General features: G+C 42.2%; 1 protein-coding gene across 6 annotated transcripts in view; it reads right to left on the bottom strand.

Moving 5' to 3' along the window:
- RREB1 (ras responsive element binding protein 1) overlaps nucleotides 1–27,826 on the bottom strand; it is a 174,130-nt gene that overhangs the window by 78,757 nt on the left and 67,547 nt on the right. Inside the window, exon 1 of one of the 6 annotated variants that reach the window (XM_045841635.1) lies at nucleotides 24,691–24,709. The exons of the other annotated variants lie outside the window; for them this stretch is intronic. The gene's annotated coding sequence lies outside the window, so the exon portion shown is untranslated. Of the gene's footprint in view, nucleotides 1–24,690; nucleotides 24,710–27,826 lie in introns of those variants that run through there. 6 annotated transcript variants of the gene reach the window in all.

The following is a 27,826-nucleotide window of genomic DNA, read 5'->3' as shown; positions in this document are numbered from 1 at the left end:
CCTGCAGGGGATTATGTTTAAGATCCAGAGCCTACCCCATCCCTAAAATCTACTATGCTGGCTTATCAAAAACAGGGTAGGAGAGGTTTCCACATCACTCCTTGACTGAGGAGTTTAAAAACAGAAAAGAAGGCTACTACTGTAACAGAAAACGGAATTTAAGTCAGAGTCTGCCAGAAGTCTATGTATGTGCAATTACATGTCTCCTTCCCGATAACTACGGAGCACTGACTGCTTGTGACATAAACTCTTGAGCCAGAAACTTTGTTAGGCACTTTACATACATCCTCAAATTCTTCCCCAAATCTTATAAGGCGATATTAGATTATTTGCTGGTTATTACACAGCTATTTGGGGTACATATACATACAGATACATATTTATTTAGGACTAGAATTGCTGGGTCATGGGGGATGCATACACATGCTATAGGAGACACGGCCAAACAGGTTTCCAGAAAGGATTTACCAATTTATACTCCCATTGGCTACTACTGTGACAGTTTCAGCTGCTCTGCATCCTTACCAAAATTTGATATTGTAAATCTATTTTAAAATTTTTATTTGTTTTTTTTCCTTTTTATTGATGTATTGGGGTGACACTGGTTAACAAAATCACACAGGTTTCAGGTGCACAATTTCATAGCACATCATCTGTGCACTATACTGTGTCACCAACCCTTGGTAGTAGCTCTTAAGGGGGAGGATGCAAATTCTTATACTTTCTGCTGCATCACAAGGGGTACCACTAAAAATCCCTTCAAAGAAGGGCAATTAGCAAACTAGAGAATTGGGAACCAAGTCCAGGGGAAAGCAAGAAATAGCTTAAGGAACTAGAGACACTCAGCCCAAGGGAGAGAAAGAACTGGACCCACGCAACGCTGGCTGCAAACATCTGAAGGCCTGGTGTGTGGAAGACGGGCCCATTCTTCCCACATGTCCACCATGGCAGGAACGAGGTTTGGGTGGGAGGCACAAAGCAATAGGTCTGGGACTCCATTAGTCTTTATACCAGAGCTTTGAACAACTAATGCTGCCCACAATGGAATGAGGCTCCACAAGAGAATGAGCTTGCTGTCCCTGGGAATATTCAAGCAGAGGATCCTGCAGTGGGTGGGAGACCCAATCAAGATCATCCTTATAACATCCAGATTCTGGACTTCTAAAAGAATAACCCCTTTTTCATAATACTGTAGGATTCCAAAGCATGCAGCCTGAGAATCAACTACAGTAGTTAGTGCACCTTAAAGACACATAGTATGGAGTCTAAACCTTGGACTGGAAACTCCACTGGCCACCAATGGAGCTGCTTTAAGTCTCTGGGCCTCCATTCTCTCATCCAGAAAATGAGGCTAATAATACCTTACCTACCATACCCCATAGTATGGAATCAGTCAAAGGAATATTTATTAAAACACTTTACAAATGGTATGGCACCCCCCAGGACGAGCTACTGATGTTGTACTCTTTACCTCCCAACATTCCAGTTTATTTAGCCACTGAGCCAGCTCTTGCCAGTGCTTTGATTCACCCACGGGCCTCCCCTTGGGCCTTCACTCTTGAACTGTCAGTGCTTTGAGGGCAGAGGCCAGTTTTAGGATCTTAAATATATTTTGGCTCCACCCCCTAAGTTTAACAATGAAATATAAATATAATAGAGCTCATCACAAATGCAATCCCACTGACAATAAGTAGAAGGAGAACATGCTGTATGATGAACAGGAAATGAAACCCCTTCAGCTTCAGTTCGCTGCTGATATAAATACTGGTCCGCTTCACATTTGCTTAATCAAGGAAGTTTACTCTCTGGCTCCCACAGGAGGAGGCTCACTCATCCACAGTCCCCACACCTCTTCCCTCTCAGCTACAGAACCTGGCACAGTGCAGCTGACACCCAGCACCGCACCTCACACTGTCAGGCAACTGGATCATAGCGATGGGACTCTTTTGGACACTCCTGTGAAGTGGATGTCCTGTCTTCAGTCACATTTACAGCCTAAGGGAGGAAGGTGGGGTAAAGTTCAGTAGCAGTTTGCTGAGAGTTTTAGGCAATATCCTGCAACTGTTTCACAGGCCCTGAGGTTGTGGGGCTGGCCTTTCTGACATGCTCTGGTAAAGGGTCAGCAGCTGCAAAACAGGATTCTCTACTTTTCTCCTGAGGAGGAGCTGGATGCAAGCTAAGTACCCCTAGGGCAGGTGGTTAACCTAGGATCTGGGCTTTAAATTCCCAGAATTCAGGGTGGTTCCACACAGCAGCCCTCATAAAATAAAAATTACTTTGTTAAAGACAGTGTTGCTCGAAATGCTTCTACTCTATCAGCTCAGAGAAGGCAGTGGAAGGAGGAGATCACATCTTTCCTCGCCCACTGGAAAAGCGGTGAACTGTGGTCAAAATATCACAGCGGGTAACCAGACGTCGCAAACCGTCAGCTGAGAATGACTGTGCTCGGTGAATGTACCAGAGCTTGATGGCCTGTCCTCCGTGCCTTCTAATGGATGACCTCTTCCCCCTGTATTTTGCCTCTAAGAGAAATATTCACCACTATATCTATGAAGAAAAACAAATACTCCAAGATATATGTGTTTGATAAGTGGTTATCGCAAGCCAACCAACCAAAAAACACTAGCAAGCCCATGGATTTTTCTTAATGAAAACTGAGCAAACCCAAGAGCTACTGAGGGGCAGCACAGGGCGTTGGGAGGGAAGGTGGCACATGGGGCAGGTTTCTGCCCCCACCTGCAGCACTGAGCTGACCAGCAGAGGCACCTCGAAAGGAAGGCAGGGGTATGGGCTGGCATGGTCCTGGAGGAAGTCTTGAGGCACTTGGGCCCTTGTGGCATTCCTCCCTAACCTTCTGAGGAGGGGGTGATTACTTCAGGACAACTGCTCCACTGGGGTATCTAACTGCACTACTGCTGCACCCACACCTGGGCTGAGCCCCCCAGCCTAGCAGCCTCTGATGTGTGTTGACTAAGCTCATACAGGGAGCCAACCATGCCCAGGCTCTTCCATGTAGGTTCACATTCTACAAACCCCACTCTGAGAAACAGATACCTGTTTGCAACTTCCCATATGCCACCCTTCAACCCCCACTGGTTAAAAAGAACAGTTAGGGAACTCTAAAAGGGGAGATTAGCATCTGTCGGACAGGTCCCTTCCCTTAACCTCTCTGGTACCTGAGCCAGGTCACAGCAGCCTGGCCTGTGTTCTCACTGGTGAACCAGGTCACCGCTGCTGCGCAGGACCGTTCTCATCTGCTCAGCCCACGGACAGCCTGACACTTCCACTAGGTTCCCATGTATCAAGTACTCCACAGGGAAAGTCTCTGGAGCACAAAGATTTGAAAACCCAAGCTCGTGCCTAGTCACCTCAGCAGTATGTGATGCAAACACCCCCTGTTGAATGGACTATTTTGGTTGAAAAAGACAGCCTCTACCAATATTTTCACAACAGAAATTGCTTTAGTGCACTTGCAGTCATAAAGCAGAGGATCTCTTGTTCACCCCCTTCATTTTGCTTGCATGTCTGTGATAAAAGCACCCTACTGTTGTTCAAAAAGAACATCCCTGCTCTTTCCTTTTATCTTTCCTTAACAGTTTGCCATCCACTGATAGGAGGGGCCTAGCCTGCAACAGTCCACACTTTTATCTCCCGCTGACCACGCAGCAACACGAAACCAAGGGCTGGACTTCCTGCAGCTCGCCTCGAGGGGCTGCTTGACTTGTTTAAAATATTACTGGCCTCTAGAACCTTGGAACAATGCCTGAGCAACACCTACCCAGCAGCCACTTCAGCTCCAACTTTTGAAAGTCTCCAAGTCCAATGTACCAGCACTCCCTGTGCCTCAGTGTGGGAGAGTCTTGGCCACCTCCAAGAAAGAGACCTTACTTTCTGGGCTCACATATGTGTTTGCTTTCTTTCCGCAGCAAACGTAAGAGCTATCTTCAAAGCCCACATACCCCACAAGTTAGTTACAGTAGCTCAAGCAAAACTCTAGAGTTTAAACTACTACTATTAAAACAATACAGCAGCATTTAATAACACCCTTGAACCACTGGAACACAGAACAGTACACCATGTGCTTCCTGGCATAAGCAAATGGCCTGGAATACACTGGTCCCCTCGTCTGCAAAGTAATGAGGACGTGATCTCTGATATCCCTCCCAGGCCCAAGTCTGTGTATGAGATTCAACTCTGCTGGAATGCTGGCATGTCTTCAAGTCTGGTGTCAAAAGCCCTTCCACCTGCCTAACATGAGCATTCCTGTGAATATCCAGGATGGGAAATGGCAGCAAACTCCACTCCTTATTCAAGGCAGTTGGGGGGCTGTGCGCCACTTACGGGGTGGGCCAACCAGCCAGAGTTCACGCATCAGAGCAGAGGACCCTGACTCCCCGCCATTCGAGACCAGGAGTTCCACTTTCTTGGCATCACACCAACATCTGTGAGGTTAACAGGTTCACAAGATGATAAGATCTGATGTTTAAAATAGTCCCCCAGTGTTTCTGTTTCTGGACTACACGGAATCTTTCCAAAGTCAGTTGAAGAAAAGCATCATTGCCTAACTACCGCATCACCCCTGCACAGTCTCAGAGGACAGAGGGCTGGGCAGGAGAGAAGCGGTGGAGTGGTATGACAGCAGAGGCAAGGCCATGGAGAAAACCGTGGCAAATAAGCGACAGGAGCCAGGTTACAGATTAAATCCACATCATCAACCTCTGTGCCAACACTTCAAAATGAAGCCAGTATTTTTAGGATCTTTTTTTTATGAGGCTAAATAATGGGGCAACAAAGGGTGTTTAGAGACCAGAGCAGTGGCCCCTCTCCTACAGGCACAGGACTTGGCCCTGGCATTGGGTCATCTGAGAACAGGAGCCAGCTAACCGGTTTGGCCCCACCAGCCGAACGGCAAGCACTCTTCAACATCCTCAATTTCCTCCCAGCCATGAAGTCAGGAACAACCTGTACAGACAAAGAAAGTAGAAAACTTTCGAAACAACGGCATCTACCGTGCTCACTAAATATGCCTGAGGAAACTTTTTCAAAGCCCTTTAAGATGCTTCATTACAACTCTGAAAAGAAAAAGCAGTCCACTACACCCAGGCACATACATGTTCACACAGACCCAACCTCATGCTCTGCCGGCCCCACAAGCAAAACGCAGAATTCAAAATACACCTCAAGAGTGTGGCCTTGGTTACTTAACAGATTTGGAATTGGAACGGACACTTTTCTGTAACTCTACTAAAGGACAGTGACATCCTGGAATGTTCCCAATCTGGAAACAGAATTTTTTTTAGGAGGTAGAAAAAGGTCTAACAGATTATACAACCATTTGCTACCTGGCCACGGTGAAAATGCTATTTGCAGGATATAAGGGAAAAAAAACTTAGTTTCTCTTTATTTCTTGTAGCTAACCCCTAACGCTGTGCTCTGGCCAAGACAAGAACCGTTTCAAAGCTTTACACATAAGCAACCACTAATTGTGGTGATGACTTTTTTTGTATGCTACTAGCCAAGATTCATTTAATGGGATGAGAGTCTGGAAGGTAGATATGGAAAGTAATTCTGGTTCTACCTATCTTATATAAAGATTTCTAAAGAATCATACTACTTATATATTCCGTTCAACCCAAATTTATAGTCAAATATTATTATTCTCATTCACGGCATTAGGCAAGTGCTTGCTTGCTTATTTATTTATTTATTTAAGTTTGTAGAAAGAGAAAACAAAGGGACACATTAATCCATTGAAGTTGCCAGGCCTTAAAGCTTTCACAGCTTCTTCATACTTATCATTTCTATGGCTTCAGCCACCAAACAAGTTTCATTTCAAAAACAGGTCTCTTTAGTTTCCCGCAGTTTCAGGTCCAGGGTCATCCCTGCTGCTTTCAGTGTGCTTGAAGCAAAGTCTAGCAGAGTGTGCAGAACAATGTGCATTCTCTGCAAGGGTTAAGATTAGTTACTTAGGATGCTCTATACTATTTCTGTACCCTAGATATAGGACAGACAAGATGTGGTATCAATGTGAAGACCTGAAATAGGATGACAATCTTTCTCAGACATTAGTCTATTTTTTCAGATGTTAAAACCACCAAGAGCCGAATGACAGAGCCCCTGGCCATGAAGGCTGGTACTTGGGCTGGGAGACAGAGGAGACGTGACACAAAAAAATGGACTCCAGTCCAGGGGAAAAGGGGTTATGGGGCAAATGCGAGGGTGCGATTTTCAGCTTTTTTATCTCACAGCTAACTACTAAAACTCTGAGGCACAATCAAAAAATATATTTTTTGCTGATCTGACCAAAAAAATAGGTATCATTCTGATTTGTTCACACTAGATGGGTATTGTTGTGTTGACTATTATTATTTTTTTATCTGACAATATAAGGGAAAGGCGGTCAGTACCCCTGACTAAACTCAGGTATTGTCTGCTTTAAAAATTCCCGTGGTACACTGTTTGAAAAATCACTGCAGTAGAGCAGAAGCAAACCTGAGCTTGAAGGAAAGACTCCACTTTCAGAAGTCATTTCCTCCAGTTAGAAGGAAATGTATGCAGAAAAAGCACAGAGACTCAAGAAGTACATCTCAATGGAGCATAGCATCACAAAAGCATTAGCTCCTAACTGCCTAAGTTTTTACCCTTCTCAGGTGCAACAAAAAAATTTACTGAGATTTTCACGATGCTAATTCCATTTTTCTAAGGTTTATATACTCTTTCAAAATAAGATGACAAAGACAGTAGATAACAGAAACTTTTTTAATGCCCTTATTTGGCACACACACAAATAGGCAACAATCCCATGTCTAACTGCAGAAGTTTCTGGCCCATTAAAGCAAAGCCCTCAGAGACCTGAGTATACCAGTCATTGTATGAATGGAGGGAGAGTGGACTGGGGGAAATGGCAAAGATGGGGCTGGCAAAGTTATGAAGAGGTCAAGATTCCATCTAACAGGGATGGACTTTAATATCCTACGGCTGTAGAAACCCACTGAAGGGTCTTCCTTTTTTTTTCAACCCCATAGTGAAATTAATCATATTTTTAAAAGCCCTGGGCAGCAGCTTAAAATATGAGCAATTAGAGGCACATGGCCCTGCTAGGCGGCTACTGCAATACCATCTCAGGGACAGACATGACGAGTACAAGAAGCCAACCTTGGCTGTGAGGAATGAGGGCCAGAGACGCTGGGCTTCCTGCATTGGCAACAGAATGAGGCAAAGCAGTTAACTGAGATATAGAAAAAAATCCCCCATCCGGGAGAGAATAAAGAGAATACAGCAGGAAGAGACTGGTTGTGGACAGCAGGACTAAGCCAGTTCTGTTGAAAAGAAAACCTAATAATGTCCAGAGAGAGAAAGAAGCAGTTGGGAAATAAGGTCCTGGAGGAGGTGGGAAAGGAGGGCCAGGGGCTCCCAGGCATTGGAAAATGAAATGCTTGTGATTACGGAATACCTAACACATGCAGCCCTAAAATATATGTACAATATCAGTGTCAAACCATGAAAATTGCTAATGGAAATGGGTAATCATAAAGCAGCCAATGTGGGGGACAGTGCTTAAAAAACCTAAACTTAAGGTTACAAATCTACATAAAACTTCAAATATAGAACAAGAACAAAACCCATCCTTCTCTCACTGTCAAAGAGCCTATCATGTAAAACTAACATGGTAGATGCTGAGTGAAAGCATTTGGCTGAATTGATGTGATCTGCGGCAAAGCTGTGCAGCTGAAAGTTCTGTAAGGATGAAAACATTCTCTATAGGTACTGTCCAATATGGTAACTGCTGGCCACACAATGACCAGTCAGCAATTGAAATGTGGCTAATGTGACTAAGGAACTAAATTTTAAATTTTTATTGAAGTTTCATTTAAATTCAAATAGCTACACATGGCCAGCAGCTGTCTGACTGCTGCACTGTACAGCACAGGTCTATTGTATTTTTTCTTTCTCCAGTAATACTGGGTACCAGACTGTAGTCTTATTTTGTTTGCTCCCTGGAGCTTTTAAGCCCTAAGGCAAAAATAAAGATGACCTTGCATGGTTTTACCTGCAGGCAGGGGAGGGGATAAGCCGATCCCAAAAGTAACTTACTTAGCTACGATTCTTCCAAGTGTTTATCAGAGTCAGTGTAAAAAGGGAAATAACCCTTGAAACCAACAATAGAGGGACTTCTGCTAAACTAGACTTCCCCCCAGGTGAGTCATCGCCACCCTGCCCCATCTCCCCAAGACCTGCTCAGCCCTGGTCCTACCTCAGACATGAAGGTCATTGTGTAAAAAGGTGAGAAAATATTTTTGAAGTAAGATCAAGCTTACAAAGCAGGTTTTGTTTTTTAAATGCAACCTGAAATGCCACTAGAATATGGTGATTTTCAAAAAATGAAAGCATAATTTAATGTCACTATACACTTGATTTTTTGTAATTTAAAATTATTTAAAAATATATACAAGAGGGAAAATAAACTGCACGTCTTATGATATGAAACTGTTCACCTCCCTCGCTTCCCCAATTTAATCTAGTGCGGCCCATTGCCCGGCACATAGTAGGCTTCTCCTTAATTCATTCTGTAAATATGAGCCTACTGTGGGCCACCTATTAGGGCTGATAGGCTAGATTTCTACAGATAAGATGCATGCCCTTGAAACTATGTAAAATTTATGTGGTATTCATTTGTGGGGGGAGAAGATTCCATAAATTTGATCAGACTTTCAAACCTTCCTTTCTCTCTCTAAAAAAAAAAAAGAACCCTCCTTTGTCTTGTGAAGATAAGACCAACCATGTAATTCACCTTAAATGGCATCTGACACATACATGGCAGTAACTCAATAAAAGTTAGTGAAATCAATCCCCTAAACAATCTCCCAATGTCTGCTATAAACAGCTGTAATTTTAGAGCAGAACTCATCCTAAAGAAAGGAAGGGGGCAGAGATCCTTATGAGCCCCATCCATGTCATTTGGTTTCCGTGGTTTTGTTCTATCCTTCCAGTTATTCCAGGAATAATTAACTATTAGAAGACGTGTTAACAAAAGTTAGCTTCTGGATGCTGACTCTTAGGTTAAAACTTTCTGAACATAGATATTATCACAGCTTCTAGGCCACAGAGGTACAGAGGAGGTTTTCTGTAAATCCACATATAGGTGTAAATGTGGCCCAAGCACTAGCAATTCCTAAGAATCTCAAAGGGGTCCCAGAATAGTGTGTGGTCTTGTGGAGGATGTTTGCTTTGCAATTAACAAAAAGTAACCCGCAAGGTACTGAGCCTTTTAAAGAAGCCAAGAATTAAAACTGAGTCTTCTATGCACAAACAGGTCTTACTTAAATTGCAATACATAAATAAAATAAATTGGTTATAAAAGGGATTATGTTAACTGTAGGACTCAGGAGTCACAGAGGAGTGGGAAAAGTAATTGATTAAAAGGTGTTGGGGGGGTGGCTCTGTCCTTGTTTTCTCACGTGTCCTTTGAAGGTGAGAACGAAAAATCCTTTCTGAAAAATAAACAAATGAACCCTGAAATATCCCTTCAAATGATTTGGGGGGAGGGGAATATTTACTTAAGGCTCTCAAATATTTCCTGATATTAAAATGCATCTGTCAGTTACCTCAATTAGTAATTATTGATCTACTAACTAGATTAGGAGGAAGGAGATTCCAGGACCTCCCCACCTAGCTGAGGGACGATAAAGAAAACACTAGAAAGTAAGAGAACTAAGTGTTGTCAAAACAATACTGATTTTAAACTCAGATTAAAATTGGAAGAGAGGGTGCAAGGAGCTGATTACAGAGGGTGTGTGTCAGGGGTGGGGGAAGTTGCAGTAGTAGGGGGAAATACCCTCAAGAGTTTTAAGAAAACCTGTTTGAAGGTGGTATGGGATACTTGGGGAATGAGACCTAGCTACAAAGGGAACAGATAGGGAAAGGTAAGCCTGAATACCTTTCAAAGACCTGCAGGGACCTGAAAAAGCAGGGGGAGCTAAGAGTAAATTGCTCTTGCCAGAGGCTAAATTTCCTGAGGCATCAGAAAGGTGATTGTTAAGCGGGTTGGGAGAAACTCACTTTTAGACACTTGGAAAGTGAAGGCAAGGAAAGGAATCAGAAGGGGAGGTCTTGGTACTATGGGATTAGTATATTGGTGAGAAATCAGGGATAATGAGTGCTTGTGGGGTTGACCCATCCACAGAGAGGCGGGGTCTGAGCTAGGTGAGCTGACATTCAAAGATAAGAGGGTCCAGGATGGGAAATGAGGAACATCCATTTTAAGCCACTGAGATGGCGATGAGGGCTAGCAGGGATGAAGTCCCCAGGAAGAAGAGTGTGTGTGGTGTCCAAACAAATGTGAAAGTATTAGCAATGAAGGGGTTTAACACTTTGGAGTCTGGAAAGATAAATGAGCACACAGCAGGCACTCAAATTATTTTAGTAATCTCAAGAAAATAAGCAGTGGGTCATATGCTGTGAGCGGGAGGAAGAGAAAAGGGGAACTGATGGTGTATGCAACATAGGAGCCCGGGAAGCAGGACAGTGGCAACTAGTGATAAATAAGGCCTCCCTGTGGCAGACATGAGGAAGCTAAACAGAGGAGGACTCTCAGCCTAGGTATTACAACCACATGGCCTTGAGGTGCTCTGGAATAAAACTGAGCTCAGGGGAAGCAAAGCGGCCCTTTGGAAACCTCTCCTACTCAGGGTGAGTCTGGCATCCTGTTTCCTACTCAGGCTGGCTAAGGAGAAGGGAGGAAAACTGTGTTCTTTCTAATGGTTGTATCTTTTATTCCTGCTTTTTGAGGCAACCCTGTTATATTTCTTCCAACAGATACTCAATTTGCATATGTAGCTGCTCTCCTAAACAGCAAGGACAGGGAAAAAACAAGTGGATTCTCTCTACAAATACCAAGAGCACTAGGTCTTGGAGAAGGGAGAAAATGTTTTCCAAACACCCAACCCAAAATGGCTTTCACTTTTTTTTTAGGCTGAATTTTGCAATCTAAACCAGATATACCTCAGTGCAGAATGCCACTAGGACACCGCACAGGACTCACAGGAGTTGGTTCTTAAAGAGCGCACAGCCCTCCACAGGCACAGGGTTCCCACGTCTTTCTCCCAGGCGAGCTGGTCTGGCAACCCTGTGCTCAGGGCTCGGCGATTCAATTAGTGTGAGTTCAGTTGCTCTTTTTCAGGTTAGTTCTTTCTTCTTTAGTTTAGATCTGACTCAAGATTTACTTCAATTATCTATATCTCTGTTAAAGTACCTAAACAAATTAAAACATTTTGAGAGAGGATGGAAAAGGAAGTGGTGAAGGGAAAGGAAAAGAAGAAATTGGATCTTTAAAACAGCTTAGGCAAATCACCTTCTCCCTTCTACCATTTCTGCTCTTGTAAATTACTAAACTCCTAGACAAGCAACTGTTTCTCAAAGGGAAATTCTAGGCTCTAAGTCTGAATGTGAAAACCCCGTGGTTAAGCCCTGGCTTGCAGAAAACTGAAAATTTCGGCAATTGTGGAATGAAATGTTATGTTCAGAGCTATACAAAGCATAGCAGCTGTTCCCAGCCAACATGAAAACCGAAAGGGTCGATTCTATCTTTATCCTTTACCTAGAGTCAAAGCTGGTACCATGCTGGGCAGAGTTGCCAAGAAGCTGTCTCAGTTCTACTCTGCTAAGCACAAGAGACAAAGAAGGCAAGGGAATGCATGGGCCAGCAAAGTACACCTAAGCAACAACAAATAATAGACCCACCTGTCAGAAAAAAAAATGCAGTTAATAATTTAAAAACTTTAAAAGATGCAAGGAAAAACAACTTGCTTGAAAAGTAGTTCTCAATGTCATTTGAAAAATCCTTTTCAACCAAATCAGTTCAAAATTCAAAAGCTTATATATCACATCTGTCTCACTCTACCTGAATTTCCCAAGTGGAAGAGAAATAACCTTTTATCAATTTTCTTGGAAGTAAAAACACATTTTCTCTATTAAAACTCAAGTCCTGCTCATATAAACTTAACCAAAACCTTGTTGAGACTGCCTCATGGAATCAGGCCTCTGATGAGCATCTCAGAGAGGGCAGATGATGATGCAAAATGAAAGACCTGAGAAGAATCAAAAGAGAAGCTTATGAGAACAGGTTTCTCTCATAAGCCTGAAACTCACACACAGTTTAACTGAAGAAAATGTTTTTCTGGTGTGACTGAACAACTTCACTCTGAGAAAACACTTCCCATTTAGCCACTCTGTTCTACTCCTAACAACCCCATTCTATTTATTGTTCGGTTTTAAATGATAGCCACTACTGCCTAATCGTGCATTTTCAGATTGGCCAACACTGTCACCGCCTTCCCTCATACTACCGCCACACAAGTCAACCACTAACGAATGAAGCTGGTGGTGAGGGGGCTGAACTTGCAATGTGAACTGCCACTGACACACCACACTTCCTGTTAATTCTGATGCTGTCTCCATTCAAGAAAAAGTGAAGAAGTACTGCAGGGCATAATGGATTTCCACCCTAGCCTCAGCAAGCAGATTCGCACAGCAGTTAAGTGGATTTGTGAGCCAGCTGTCCAGGTTCAAATCCTGTCTCTCCCACTTGCCAGCTATGGTAAGTGGTTTGACCTTGTGGGCACCACCCTTAGACAGTTATGGAACCACTTTGTGCCTCAGTTTCCTCATGTATAAGATGGGGACAATGATAATACCTTTAACATATGCCTGTGACAAACAGATGAGTTAAATCTGCAAAATGCTTAAGTACAGTACAAACTCTTAAAGTGCTTCCTATTAACTTGTATGTGCTCAGAGCGGAGCATATGTTTACTACACAAATACATTAGAAAGTGCATACCAGCACTGCAGGGTTGATTCACTAACTACCAGTTCAACAGGTGGGAAAGACAGTCCATTCATCTAGGGGAATGATTTTTGACCCGTGTGCCACAAGAATTTTTGAAACATGCAATACCTGACTATTTAGTCAGAGGCACTGACCTCTTTACCCTTAGACTGTCAAATAAAAAAGTGACAACAGCCAACAACACAGCAATAGCGGTCCAGTATCAATGAATCAAAATTATACTTATTTTTTATATCACCAAAATATATATTTTTGGTGTGCCCAAGAATTTTAGTAATTAGTTTATGTGTTGCCATGAGATGAAAAAGATTGAAAATCACTAATCTAGGGTAATGGTTCTCCACCCTGAGCATGCACCGAGAGAGCATTCTGTAACAATTTCTGAGTCCCGCTCTATAGAGTTTCTGCTTCAGAAGGCCTAGGGGGTGGGGCTTAAGAATCTCTGTTTCTCACAAGTTCCCAGGTGATGCTGATGCACTCATCTGGAGAACAAACTTTGAGGACCGTTGGTCTACAGAATAATTAACTCCTTATGTTCTATGCTTCAGGCCTAAGCCTTACCTAGTTTATTTATGTGCAAAGTGAGCATTAAGGAGGTAAAATAAGAAAGGAGAGTGCTAAATATGCCTGTGGCAAAGAGGTTAACTGCTCAGAGAATATCCATGTATTCCTCCACATTGTCGAGCACCCCTACACCTCTGCACATGGCAGGCCACACGAGAAGTTCTGACCAGCCGGCCATAAGCAAAGATGTGCATCACTCCTGAATGTGCACTCACTCCTGAGTCTGAAGCTTTTAAAAGCTGATGTGACCCACCTTCCTTACAGTGGTAACCTGGAAGTACAGATGACAGCAGGCTGGATCCCTGGGCCACGGCCTGGAAGGGAGCTACACTAGAGAGCTACTAACCCTGTAGTAAATCTCACGTGGAGAAGCAATGGCATGTTGAGGGTCTGAGCTACTGAGATCTCAAAGTTTGTTTGATACTCAGCATAGCTTAGCTTAACCGAACTAAAACAATTCCTATCTTCACTAGAAAAGGGACCTCCACGTTAGCCTTATTAGGTGCCACCTATCGAACATACATGTAGGTTAAAATCAGTTAGCTAGGATTTCTACCCTACTCTCACATCCACTTTCACAAGTTGTTTTTTTTTAATCTCCTACTTGGAGTCTGTTTCTAACCAAATGTAAAAATTCTTCACTGCAACATGATTACGTAACGGTTGCCACCAATGGTTTCGAAGGCTGAATGTGCTAAGCGGTGTTGAAAATGTGAAAAGTAAATAGACAGAAGGATTCAGACCAGAAGCCCGTGGAACAAAGCACATGCACTGTTGGAATCCCTGACTCTAGTGGTGGCCAGAAGAAAGGGTTTCAATTTTATTCATTAAAGCATATGCAAACTGATAATAAATTTTGCCCAAATGGGAGAAAGTGGTCTCTTTAAAGTCAAAACATCACCTTTTAACCACAAAATTGTTCTTTAAAAAAAAACCAGTAATAATTTCTAGTCAACCTAGAAAAACTCTGCAATTTACCTTCTATGCCACGTGTAATTAAACCTAAAAGCTTTCCTCTCACAAAAATTACCAACATACACACACACTGAGCCAAAGCAAGGTACAATTTAAAACAACAACTTAAACTAGAAAATTTATGAAATACAAAATTCAAGAACTGAGGAGAGAGAATTAAAAAAATATGTGCTGGAATCACATGGGTCCTTCCTGGTCTATAGAGCAAAAGAGCACTTTCTTGCAGGGCTCTTTGAGGAAGACTTTAATTGAGAGGAATCTACAACTAATCTCACAGGTAAGGAAATTCTCCCTAACTCTTTCTACAAAGATCAGCAGAACATGCCTTTGTGTGACAGAATGCACACACACTTTCAACTCATCCTCCCTGGAGCTCAGTGGCTTTCTGCTCCCCAATTAGCACTGGCAAAGCCTGGCGTAGAGAGGAGGGATCCTGCTGCTTCTGGCCTTCTCAAGTTCTTAGGTCCCTTGAGTGCCTCATTCTCTAGGTGTGTCACATTCCATCTCTTTAGGTACTTCCATGTGGCCAAAAAGAAAAAAAAAAGCAAATACTCACGTAATGCATTTGGTCACATATTACAACTCAGCTGTAAAATCAGAGTTGAAAATAATAAAAAGGCCCAAACACTAAAAGCAGAATTTCTCTAATTATTCAGCAACTATTGGAGTTTTTTGGTGAGTGAAATTTTTTCTTTTTTTTCCCATTTCTTTCAGGACACTTAAAAGTCATTTAAAAAAATGAAAACCTGAAAATTTAAACATTTAAAAAAAATCATATGACACACTACCTTTAGGACACTAAGGAGACCAACAATCTCCATGCATACCTGAAAACAAGGTTACTTCTTTACTTTTCATTAAGGAGCTAACACTGGGGGACAGTCCCTTGGAATACCAAAAATAATGGGAATAATGTGCAATTCGGTAATAGGTGGATGTACTAATAATCACGGAACTAAAAAAATTCAGCAGCACATCTTGCTAGTATTCTCCTGTAAAGCCCCCTGAAAACTCTCTATTACTTAACAAGTTCATTTTCCAATGCTCATAATGTATCCTCAAATCAGTCACTGTGTGCATCTGCAAGAAACATAATGGGAACATCCACATTTAGAAAATGAAAGCCATATAAAAGTACTCTCGTGTGATATTTGGAGTCTAATTTGTCTAGTTTAATACTTCCAGAGTCATTTTCATAATGAATCAAGCTATAAGTAAATTTCTGGGAGTTTATAAACATTATGCTTCATATAGCCAAAAGCCCCTTTTCATTTACTTATGCCCCAAGAGGTTTGTGGTTGCAGACTTCTATACATTGTCCACATGTTGGGAATTACTCTGGGAGCTGAACAAGATGGTTCTCTCTCTCCCCACAGCCACAGCCCAGCATGGCCGGCCACCCTCTCCCAGGCGGCTCAGGGAACTGCAGCACATGTCTCAGCAGAGCTGCTCCTACTGCTCTCACTATTGCTGCCTCCTCCCAACTAGCACCCAAACAGATCTCAGGCCATACAAAAATCATGTCCCCATGATGTGCAACTTTCAAGCAGACCTAGGGCCATGAGGAAGACCAAGCCTTGACTAAATGACTCCCAAATCAGCCCATGCCACACACTCTGAAGTTCCCCCTCTCCACAGCCTCAGCACAGAGACTGCTCCAGGGGCTGCTGTGCAGACTGTATGACAACTAAAATCCCTTGGATAAAAGCAAGCACTGTCCACTTTTCCTTAAAAATCTCAAAATCCTGGATAAGATCAGCAAGTAACAATTCAATCCTCCAAAAGCCTTAAATTAATCGATCAAGTTCTTCTCTTTGGCTCTCAACACCACCCCCACCAATAAATAATACCAAGTCCAGTAAAAGCCATTTTAGTCAGCTTTTAAAGCAGACTAACAGCATTTGCTTTAAATAAAAGCAAAGGGAAAGCTTTTAAATGAACAATGAACATTATGGACTGAGACTCTAATAACTACCCAACAAATTTCTGCCATGCCTTTAAAGAGCTCTGGGGGCATCAGAGTATTGTCTGACAACGCGGTCTCTTCCTTCTTCATGTTCCGCCTCCAGCTGCACAGATGAGTTCTCTGTGCCTGTGACTCAAGGAGGCTGATATTCAGGCAGCCAGCAGCTGTTCATATCCTTGCCTGGATGTCCTCCTACCCTGCACTTCCAGCTCCAGCTCCACAGTTGTCCTTGTGACCCGCCTCCCCAGCGGGTGCTGCAAGCACGTCATCTCAAACTCAGCCAGTGCAAGGAGCTGCAGGTCGCATCACAGGTTACACACAGAAAGAGCCACAAGCTCTTTCACCCTCTTCCTCACCCTCTTCCTCATTCCTCCTGTAAGCCCTCTTTGCTTTGTCCCCACCCAAAGAGTTACAGTCAAGACCTACCTGCTCCTCGCTTCTTATGACTTAAGGTTTTTATTACTTTTCTATCTGCTGTGAGCATCTAACACCCAGATTACTAATTTCTATTTTTAAATGCAATTCACATACATTTCTCTTCCTTGAAAGAGGCACAAATGTCTAACCATAGGAGAATACTTTCCCCCTTCCGCATGGCAATCAGGAAGTACAATTTCCATGGACACTCAGGAGACCAAATTTCAAAACTAATTACATTTTCAATGGGAACAATTCCTCTGAGTTAAAAAAAAAGTATCTGATTCAGGAGTAGAAATTTTTACGCCAACCTTATCTGTAAGTTAACTATGAATCTATGGGCACAAAAGACTTAAATTTAATACTATCAGAAGCTAATATGTGAGTAATTAAAATGCATCTATAAGTATGATTATTAAAACTTAGGCCCAGCAGTGTTCCATACTGCAGATGAAATAAAAATGCTTGAAAACCATTAGTAAGTATTAGTTACCCTGGGGAGTTTTCAGCCCTGAGATTTCCATGAAAATGTCTGTAAATAATAATGGCGGGAAAAACTGTGGTGTCCCACCATGAAGTGCTGCAGTCAGCTTCATTTCTGAAGTGGAGCTACTGAGAATAAATTAACCAAAAAAACCCAAAAATATAAACTCTGTCAAGTGAACATAGTTAATATTTCAAGTTAGGATTATTCTTCTTGGCCAAAAAACACCACGCAGACGCTATTCCAGGTGACATGTTCAATTGTGGGCACAGGTACGAATTATGGAAAAATATTGAGTAAAATGAAGGCAAACTCATAAAAACAGATCAAGTGACTGCTGAAGTCCCTTCCAGCTCTAAATTCTATGATTCTTAGAATAAGCCTGTAGTTGGGATGAAGAAAAAAAAATACTATTCCTTCCTTCTATTTGTCATTTGATGGCTTAAATTTAACTTGTTTAGATATTTAAGTTTTCCAAGGCTTCCTTTAAGACTGGAACTCCTTTGCCACAGAGACAGTGTCTCCCAGGGTATCCATGACTTCTCTAGTATCCGACAGATAGAGGGTCTTCTCTATCACCTGCGTTTTAAAACTCATGATATTCTATGTATTTTAGTCAAAAATATGAAAAAATTCACATCAGGAATACAGATAAAGAACCTAATAACTGGGACATCATTTGAATCTGTTAAATCACTTTTTTTCTACAAATCTGGGCAACAGAAATTATATTTTAGAGTCTGAGTACACAGGAAGGTTCATGCTAACCCTTCATGTCAACCCATAAAGCAGTTGCACATCCATCACTGAGGGGTGTTGTCGGGGGAAGTATTTAGAAGTTAATTTTCCATATAAAACTCATGGGTGTAAATCATTCTAAAGCACCTTCAAACTTCCCCCTGTCCTTAAGCAGAGCATGGTGAATCAATGTGTGATTAATCAAACTTTTTGGGGCAGTGAGTGACTCAGGATCATTGCAATGAACGAGAATTACACAAGGCACCTTCAGAAACTAGCGTAATATCCCTCCTGCTTCAGCTCTGCCCCTATATCATAGGCCTCAGTTGGCCATGCTTTTTTTTTAAACTGAAATTTTTGTTGAGAACATGTGGATACACATGCAGTTGTAAGAAATAACAGAGGGAGCTCCTCTGTTTACTTGGCCCAGTTTACCCCAGTGGTAACCAGCTATATACTGTCTGCATTCTTCTGTCTCAACCCCTGACATCCTTTCTCCACCTCCAACCACCAACTTTAGCAATGGGAGAAACAAGGTGGTCCCGGCCATGGCCATATCTAAAGTAACCACATAATGCTCAAGTGTGGGCCTAAAGGATCATAAATCAAGAGGGCAGGGCGGGGGGCAGATTGGTACCAGGACTTCCTACCCTGCATGGCTTTTGAAAGTTTTATTCTGAATAACCCCCACACCTCCTGCTAGTTCTCCCTCACTTACATGCTGAATATTCGGGATCTAAGAATGCCAAGTAAGTGATCTCCATATAGGTGATATATTACTTCTGAGTTCATCAATACTAGCTAATTAGTTGCTGTTTCCATACTCATAATTGGTACTCTGGCAGTGCCCAGTGGTGCACTCTAACATTTTCCACTAAGCCCTGTTAAGACTTTGAAATGAATCCACGTAGTCTTAAAAAATTACAATTTTTTCTTCTGGACTCACTGGTGTTTTTGAGGAAGTTTTAACTCATCAGTCAATTGTACTACTTGGAACAATTCAATTAGATAAGTTGAAGGAATGAAGTTCTAAAAAGAAGACGATAAAGAACATAATAAATGTGCTTTAGAGACTTCAGTAAGTAAGAAAACTGCCACTTCATTCTTCTACTGCATTAGGAACTTCTCAAACAAAGAGGCCTGATGGAGGGAGACAGAAGGAGCTTAACAGCTTAGGAAATGGGAAGGATGGTACAATTAACTGTCACACAGTCAGATATAATTCACTCTGATGAGGCCAAAGAAAGAAAACAAGGCAAGTGTCCATCTTGTCCCTTTACATAATACCCAGATATACTAGTACTGCAGACCACCTTTTCAACAAAGATTATAAAAATATACATGTGACCTGAGAAGAAAAGCAATAGTCTTTGGAGGGAGCGAGGAAGGAAGGAAAAGAAAAAAGGAAGAGGAAGAAGCCTCTTATCTGAACCACAAGGCTCATTCCAACAAGCTGAAGTGCCCATCCTTAGGTATTCCAAGGAAAAAAACAACTGCATTTCTTTCTTATTACTACGTGCTCTGCTCCACAAGACCAGCCTTGCGAAGTGGAAACGGCTGCCGTCAGTCCTGCGGAGAGCTGCCCTGGTGATCCCAGGGTGAAGTGTCATAAACTCAGTAAACACAGGAGGACAGCTCAGCTCTGGGAGGAAGCAGGGGTGCTGGTGGGGGGGGGGGGGGGGCGCGAAATTAAAGCAACTTTTCTCCCCTGGTGCCAATAATTCATGTTACAGGGGAGATCACCCTCACAGTGTTAAAAGATGCTCCAAAAACAAAACAGTTGAAGACCAGGGACCATAAAACACAAAATGTGTGCGGTGTTAAAGATACTAAAATAACCAAGATTTTTATTCTAAAACAGATGTACAACAAGAATTCAGTTTCTCTTCACATGACGATGTAGTTTCTTTAGTTTTCAGAGTGCCAGACACAATGGGATCAGAAACATGTTTTGAACAGTGTAAAAATGGCAAGGGAAAAAGCCCCCTTCCCCCTCCCTCCAAAAAAGAAAAGGAAACCACACCAGAAATGGCCTGGTCCTGGTCCTAAGTACAGGAGGATCTGTGTATTAGGAAAGATTTCCCTGTGATGTGTGTTATAGTGAGCTGAAGCATGCCTATATATGGTCTGTTTACTGAGGGGTGAGATACAAACACCACAAAGAACTTATATCAGACCAGAACTGGCTTTTAAAGAGCTCAGTTGTCCGTATTTATGGCCACAAGATATCCCCCAAGTCTAAGCTAACTTCAGATGCTTCAAGAAGCAATGTCTCATGATTTCCTGGAGCTCGGTTGTAGGGACTCCCCCTCACTGCCCTCTACTCTCCATCCCGACCTTGCCTCCTGCCCTCCCTACCACCCACTGCCTCCTCATAGAGCACCCACCCCACAGTCCCACAAAAGCATAACTGCACACTGAAGAATGTCTACTGAATGGGGTCTATGTTACATGATGAAGGGAAAGGACAAGCACACCATCGAATTCTCGAGAAACAGCTGGCAATGCTGAGGCCCCTCGCACAGGCTCCTCATCAGCACAAAGTATTTTCATCACATCAAGTGTTCTGCTTTGGAGAGGGAAAGCCAGACACTAAAGTGGGGGTGGGTGGGGGGCGGGCGGTGCAAGTAGGGATAATCTGAAGATGTTTTAAAGTTCTGGGGAGGAAAGGGGGAACACAGGAGGAAGGAATAACAGAGGGAGACAGAGGAAAACAGAGGGAGAGGGAGAGAGAGAGATAGAGAACGAGGGGGGGGGGAAGGGGGGGAGAAAGAGAGACAGACTTCATCACTGGCTTTAACAGTCTTGCCCAACCTGTTCTGCGGTATGTTCTGTTAACTCCTTTCTGGCAAATGCATGCAAACAGCAATCCCTTTCTTTTCTCTTCTTTTCCCACAGCCATACTACAATTTAAAGCAGACTTGTAGAGAAAGGTCCCAAAGAAAAAGACTAAACCCATTACTGACTAGACTTAAAACCATAATCTTTATCATATAGCATGAGGCCGTCACTACTAGCTCCTAGCCCGTCATCTTGCTGGATAATATCAACTTCCTAACCCTCTCCATCTTCTAAATCTCCCCCCCCCCTTAAAATACATAAAGTGAGGTTATGTCCTCCAAAACAGGTAAGTTGAAGTTAGGCTGAGCTAGGCCCATTTTTTCATGTACTTGAACAAAGCACTATGTAAGAAGGAAGTATGTATATAAAGTTAATGGTTTTTCTTGTTTTTTTGTTTTTTTTTTGCCTGACATTAGGCATTTATAGGGTTAATAGACAGCCTGCAGACCAGAAATCTACCTGCTTAGCAACAGCAGCATCAACTAAGCCACACTGGTTGTTTTGACACAGGAAAATCAGTTTCTACCTGGTGAAAATACCTGGTGATGTTTCAGTTGCCATTTTAAGCGACACACATATTAATCACATGAAAAGAACAGTCAAGAAACAACGAGGGAGAAATGTCCGATGAGAGTTCACCCAGCTTAAAGGTACACATCAAACCAAGCATGAAAATGCAGGACTGCATAGAGAAAACATGCTCTAAAAGTTAAGAGCAGACTCAGGGTTGAGAAAACTGTTTTTGGAATCAGTTAAACCTCGGCTTACTTTCCCCTGAGCTTGTGTGTAACTGCTTAGTCTTTACGTGGACCTTAAGGACCCTTCAGGCAGTAGGACACTTAATTGGTACAGATACAGAGGGCAGATTCTACACCCCTCTCTCTCCTCAACCCAAATAATGAGATGAAAAGGAAAGCATGAATCTCACAAAATGTTACACTTTTTTCCTTAAACATGTATATCTCAATTTTTAGAAAATGCAAATGCAACCCCAGACCTCCACAACCTCTTTGAAAGACAAATACTGCTTGAAACCTAAATTTCTGCTTTAAAATTCAACTACAGAAAACTTCTTCATTTCCAGCAAATGAGTGTTTCCTTTTTGGAAGCTCCAGGATGCTAAGGATTGTAGAATTGGTTGCTGTAGGATGTTTACTGCTGTTTTAAAAGAAATTTGTCTCCTTAGCCAGAAGAAAGGAGGCCTAAAAGCAGTCAGAACCAACAATTTGGCTCAGTTGTTGAGTATGTAAAACACAGCAGAAAAGCATGTTAATACACTTTTAACTAAAATACAATTTAGAATACAAAAATTTTAACATTAATGGTGTCATTTTTTGGATGGGACCTTGTTTCAAGAGGACAAAAAATGGCACATTTTTTGTAATGATGATATCCAAATATTCTAAGACACCACTTTAAGAGTTTGGTTTTGATAGCTTCCCTTAAATTCCAAACTGGAGACAATACCTGAAGACAAAACGATTGTGTGTAAAGTTTTAAAAGAAGGAAATATATTGACCCAGGAAAAAACAAAACTTCCTAACTTCAATGAAATTTGAAACACAATTCCAAAGTCACATGGTTCTTTGAGATTATTTTTAAATGTATGCAAAACCAAGCCACAAAAATAATCTCCTTTAATCCTTTAATAAAGTAAAGGACCTGTACTCATTCAGAACTCCTATACTAACATTGAGCAAATAAAACCTTATTTCTGAAACTTACATTTCAAAAATGTGAGCTATATCAAAGAAACTGTAGTGTGGACAAAATGGTGGTATTTAAAGCAAAAATGTGGCCTATACAGAAATGAAAGAGAGAGAAAGGAAAAGAGAGAGAGAGAAAAGGAGGGAGGCAGCAGTGAAGGCAGTGAGTGATGCACTCTGGTTGCAGGCAGAGTGGGCTGCAAGGCCAGTTGTATGCAACAGTTGTGCTTGAAACAACAAATGGTGCATTCATAAACTGCAAAAGCCAGGACTGTTAGAGGCTGTAAAGTCTGTACACGAAATGATGAGCAGCCGACTTTGCTGTTCTTCCACAGTAAAGGAGAGAAAAAAAGGACTGAATTCAGTTAGAGGCACAGGCTGTCCTTTCAACTGTGGCAAAATGGTGAGCAAGAGGATCTAGATAAAGAAGCCCCAGTACCATATACCCTCTTCTAACAAGAAGGCTGGGCCTAATGATAATTGAGTAAACACCTGTACATAAGATAATACTGCAAGAACTTTGCAAGGGGAAAAGGCCAAGTAGAAACCAGAGAGTACATCTTCCCCTACCCATTTTAAAGAAAATATTCAGCATCCCAAAATCCACAGCCTCAGACCAAGGGATTAAATGCCAGTAGCCTTATTACCTGTGACATCACTTCTCCAGGGCCTTAACAAAAGAAACATCTGGTACCAGCTACTCAGCATCCCTGATAATTCTGTCACAGCGCCAACTTCTTAAAAAATTAATTAGTGGCATTTACATTCACCAATGCAGGCAACCTATCAGAGTTCTAGCACAGGTACCACAATACGTGGCTTAATAGGAAACACAGGGTTACAACAAGCAAGCATCAGATGGGCAAATTTCAAGGTTTCTATGTCATTTTCTAACTCTATTTAAAAAAATCCCCAGTGGCTCAAATGTATTCAGTTGTCTCATTAGATATAAATCTAAAAGTAACCTATTCGAGTCACCAGGAAAAGCATTTTCGAATGGACAAGCCTCAGCCTCACAGAAGGCCTACCAAATCTGAATTTCCTGGTGTAGGCCCTGGCAGGTGTGTTAGGGAAAAGCTTTCCCACATTTTAAGAAGCACTGGTATGGATGCTGCAGCCCAGTGAAAAGCGATTACCAACAAAGCATATCAAAAATGAGACAAGTCACAAAGTGAAGAGACTATGAAAAGTAAGTCACTGGACTCATTCTACCTATGTTGCTCATTGTGTAGGAGGCAGTCTGCCTGGCTCAGTTAGCCAGCCACCTCGGGTTTTGCTCCAGCCACATGACCACAGAGAGAAGCAGGCAGGAGCCATGTGCACTGTCCACTGTGCCAGCTCACAGTGCAGAGCCTGCCTGGAAGATAGGGCACACTGAGCAGGGTACCTGTGTGGCAGGCCTTTGGACATCAGAAATAAGGTTGATGGTTACCAAACGACCTATTGTCCTCACTGGTCATGTACTGGAAGTACAGAGCATCAAGAAACTACATCCCAGCTGAATGGGAGCATTATTAAAATACTGATTCTGGAGGGAGAATGGGGTGTCCCACTTTCAGTAGAGGCGCATAGGGTCTGACTCCAGCACTGCTAGGAAGTGGCTGAAATTTAAAACCTGATGCCACTGTGGCTTGTTTGGTTCTACTTTTGCCCCTCTGCCTCCACCCTCAGGAGGCGGGTCATATTAGAAAGGAGAAAACTGTTGCTCAATCCTCTGCGTAAAAGGACAGAAAGGACCACAAGCTGTCCTGTCCTGCTTCCAAGCTCGCTGCACCCTGCTGCTGACATTCTCCTGTCTCATTACACAGAAGCTGCTTTCCTTCTACACACATTGCCTTTCCCTCGAGTTCCGGGTTTGCTGCTGGGAATGTCCGCACCCCTCCTCCTTGTAATAAAGGGCTCTGCGGGTAATTTTTTAGCTACCTGCTGTTTTCATTTTAAAATAGCAATTAGGTAAACCAAACGTCTTAACGCGGACTTCTGGGAAATACATACAAAATGCGAGTGGGCTAGCTCACGCGTATACAAGACTGCTAAAACTTTTCAAGTGATCACAAGCTAAATAGCCTCAAATTAGGAGGGAAAAAAAAGGAGAGGGAGGACTTCACTCTGAGAGCACACATTTCCTAATCTCTCTCTAAGAGGAATTCACCTTTTTAAAAAACAAGCTCAATTACTGAACGGGTTCTTTGAAGATCTCTGGTAGTTCCTTAAATTGGCTGCTCCGGCTGACGCGGGATGAAAGCATCAAGGTCTTCTTGGAAGACACGCCGGCGCTGCCCACTCCCAGGAAGAGCCCCGGCTCCGCCCCCGCTGGCGTACCGGCCAATCGGCCCCCACCACTCTGACTGACAGCCTCACTGCCCGCTCAGTGTCCGCCCAAGGCCGCCTCGAGGTGGGGCGAACAGCCAAGAGAGCCCCGGCTGGAGCAGCACCCTCGCCAACCCCGGCGGGGCTGGCTGTGGTCCGCCCACCTCCCACTCTCTGCACTCTTTGGAACTGCATTGGCGAGTCCCCCGGGACCAGGGCTGACACGCTTTCAGCTGTGCGAACACATCTGCTTAGACATCGTCCCCTGTGCACAAAGGCTCGAGGGCAAGGCCGGTGGCCCAGGCCACCTTCTGCCCCACGGTCTTCGCCGGGCCTCTCCCAGGGTCCGGCCAGCTGCCCCCTACCCCCGCACCCTCTCAGCCGTTACCACGCCTTGCTGACGGGCAGCCCAAAACCGAAATCCTGCCCGAGAGCCTTAATTCAGGGATTCCAGGAATGAGACGGGACCCTACGCACAACTCGTGTTTTCTCTTCCTAGCTTCACCCTTCACAGTTGTCTGCGATATTCGCCAGGGCAGATGCACAACCGACCAGAAAGCTACGGAGCTAAAAGCGAAGCCCAGTGGCAAACTTTTATTTGGATGCTTCCATACACACTGCACTGAAGGCACGAGGAAGATAATTTTTACTGACAGTAATCTTTAAAGACTTGCATGCCCTTTTAATTAAAGAGCGTAAATCACATTCCTATTATGGAAAAGGACGCAGAGAGGCGAAAGTTTTAGAATATTACATGATTTCCGAAACAAGCATGTTTATTCTATATTTGGCAATATTTCATTCTAGCACTTGTTTTATGTGTTAACTCCGGAAATGAAATTAGTTATCAGAGGGCAATCCCAAATAATCTTTGAGAAGGAAAAAAAGGAAATCCCTATCAAATTGAAAGATATCTTCGGAATTACTATAATTACTATAGTACTTCTTTACTGAGACCTTGAGAACCTTTCATCCTAGAAGACAGCCCTGAATACAACTGAGATTTTTTTTTAAACTAAAGAAAAAACAATGTTTTAAAATCACTTGCCTTACCATTCAGAGGGAGCATCTGAAGAAATTTTGTTTTAACCTCGGTACATGGAAATGCCAGGCAAAAGTATTCTTGATAGGCTCACAAAAGTAAAGAGAATGTATGTAGTGTGAAACAATGTCTTTTCTCTAAATTCTAAATAATTTTTAAATATTCAACATCCATGTGACCTTGGACTCTCGTTTTCATCTTTCTCTTGCAGTACACTCTCTTTGCTAACCATTCAGCACACTGCAAGCCCTGATAAAATGGTTAATGTTTACTGAAACCTGCGCATGAACTGTACTAAACCCGATAGCAATGAAAAGGCAAAGTTCTGTTAACAGCATCCATGTACAATAAAAAAAGGCAGGGGCAGGGACAAGAAGGGAGGAATCATTTTTTCTTTATAGTTTGAACCTAAAATTTCTTACTGATGAATAAGTTGTTCTATATTATCAACAATGCTTTTTAACTTATTTTGTTCTTTTTGAGAGATTTTCAACACAAGTATACTTCAACCATTTAACATTTCTCTAATTTTTTTTTACAGAATTTAAAACTGAAACCAATCTCTTTACATCTCATGTTTTCTCTCACTTTTTTAAAGGCCCAGCTACCTGATCAAATAACTGGTTTAAATTATATTCTTAAGCACTTATTCGAGTGGCTGCTATTATAGATTACAGCTGAAGGACTTAGTTTTCATGCAAAAACTTAACATTTCAATGGTTACCATCTAAAATGTTTTCCTCCCCTTGACCTTTTAGTCCTTCAAATGTGGAAAGTTAATTTCAGTCAAAGCAGGTCTTTAATTCCAACACCTTTGATATTACATTCACTCTAAGTGTATTTGAGTTAAATATCAGAAATTACTGATATTTTTAACTTAGTGATAATATCTTTTTCTCCCATCTCCACAATGTCCCCCTTTCTCCGATTATTTCAGTTAAAATAATATTTCCACTTACACAAGTACCACACAGACACTGTAATACAGAACAGGATGCTCAGGTGTTTAAAGCCAACTTTCTCTCTTCCCCACCCCCCACCTCCCCCCCCCCCCCCTTGCTTAAAGGGCAGCAATAGAACCAGTCACCTTGGAAACAAACATCACCCAGTGTTTGCAGAACAAACAATGGTACCTTTTCAGCCAGTACCAGGCAGACAGGCCAAGGGGCAGCCGAGCAATTCTGGGCCATACAGAAGTGTTAACATATTGCATTCATTCAGTGCACGAAAAAGTAGTTCAGCACTGAAAATGAAGTGCTCTCAAACATGGGGACCTTTGGCTAGAAACCACAGACAAAGCAAGTAAGGTTTAAAGTCAAATAAGGCTACCTCAAGTCAGAAAAAAAAATTTTAATTGTTTTTAGAATTGCTTTACAGGCCTTATAGATACGACAAACTACACTTTTGTCAATGAAAACTACCTTCTCTAGCAACTAGGAAGAAGTTCCTTAGAAAAAGACGTTTTGTTTAATTACTCCTACAAAACCATGATGGCATGTTTTTTAATATGCCACCACTGAGAAAATATGTATATTTGCTGAACACCTTAACTCCCTTGTGGATTTTTGGTATTGATAAATCACACTACAAGCTAAAAATTAAATTCAATTTATAAAGATGACACCAAACAGATACATAAATTTATAAGGGCACTGAAAAACAATAACCAACTTTTTGACCTTGGATAACAATTATTAAGCTCCCATTTGTTGAAGCCTTATAAAAGGTAATTGTTTTGGGTAGCTCAAGTTTTAGGGGAGATTCCTGTTACTGTTTTTAAAAAGCTCAACTGGAGTTAATAAAAAAATTTGCAAGTGTTTTTCAGATCCTTCAGAATGAAATTTTTAAATGTTAAATGTAAGTAACAGTTTCCTCCTTTTTCTGGGTGTGTGTTGAAGTTTTCCTTTTCATCAGTTAAGAGAGAAGTCTGGGCCCA

This window comes from Phyllostomus hastatus, unplaced genomic scaffold, assembly GCF_019186645.2.
Source record: "Phyllostomus hastatus isolate PE091 unplaced genomic scaffold, TTU_PhHast_1.1 phas_contig_37, whole genome shotgun sequence".
Taxonomy (NCBI): domain Eukaryota; kingdom Metazoa; phylum Chordata; class Mammalia; order Chiroptera; family Phyllostomidae; genus Phyllostomus; species Phyllostomus hastatus.
The sequence above is the reverse complement of the archived record's forward strand: the minus strand, read 5'-3'. Positions and strand labels throughout refer to the sequence as shown.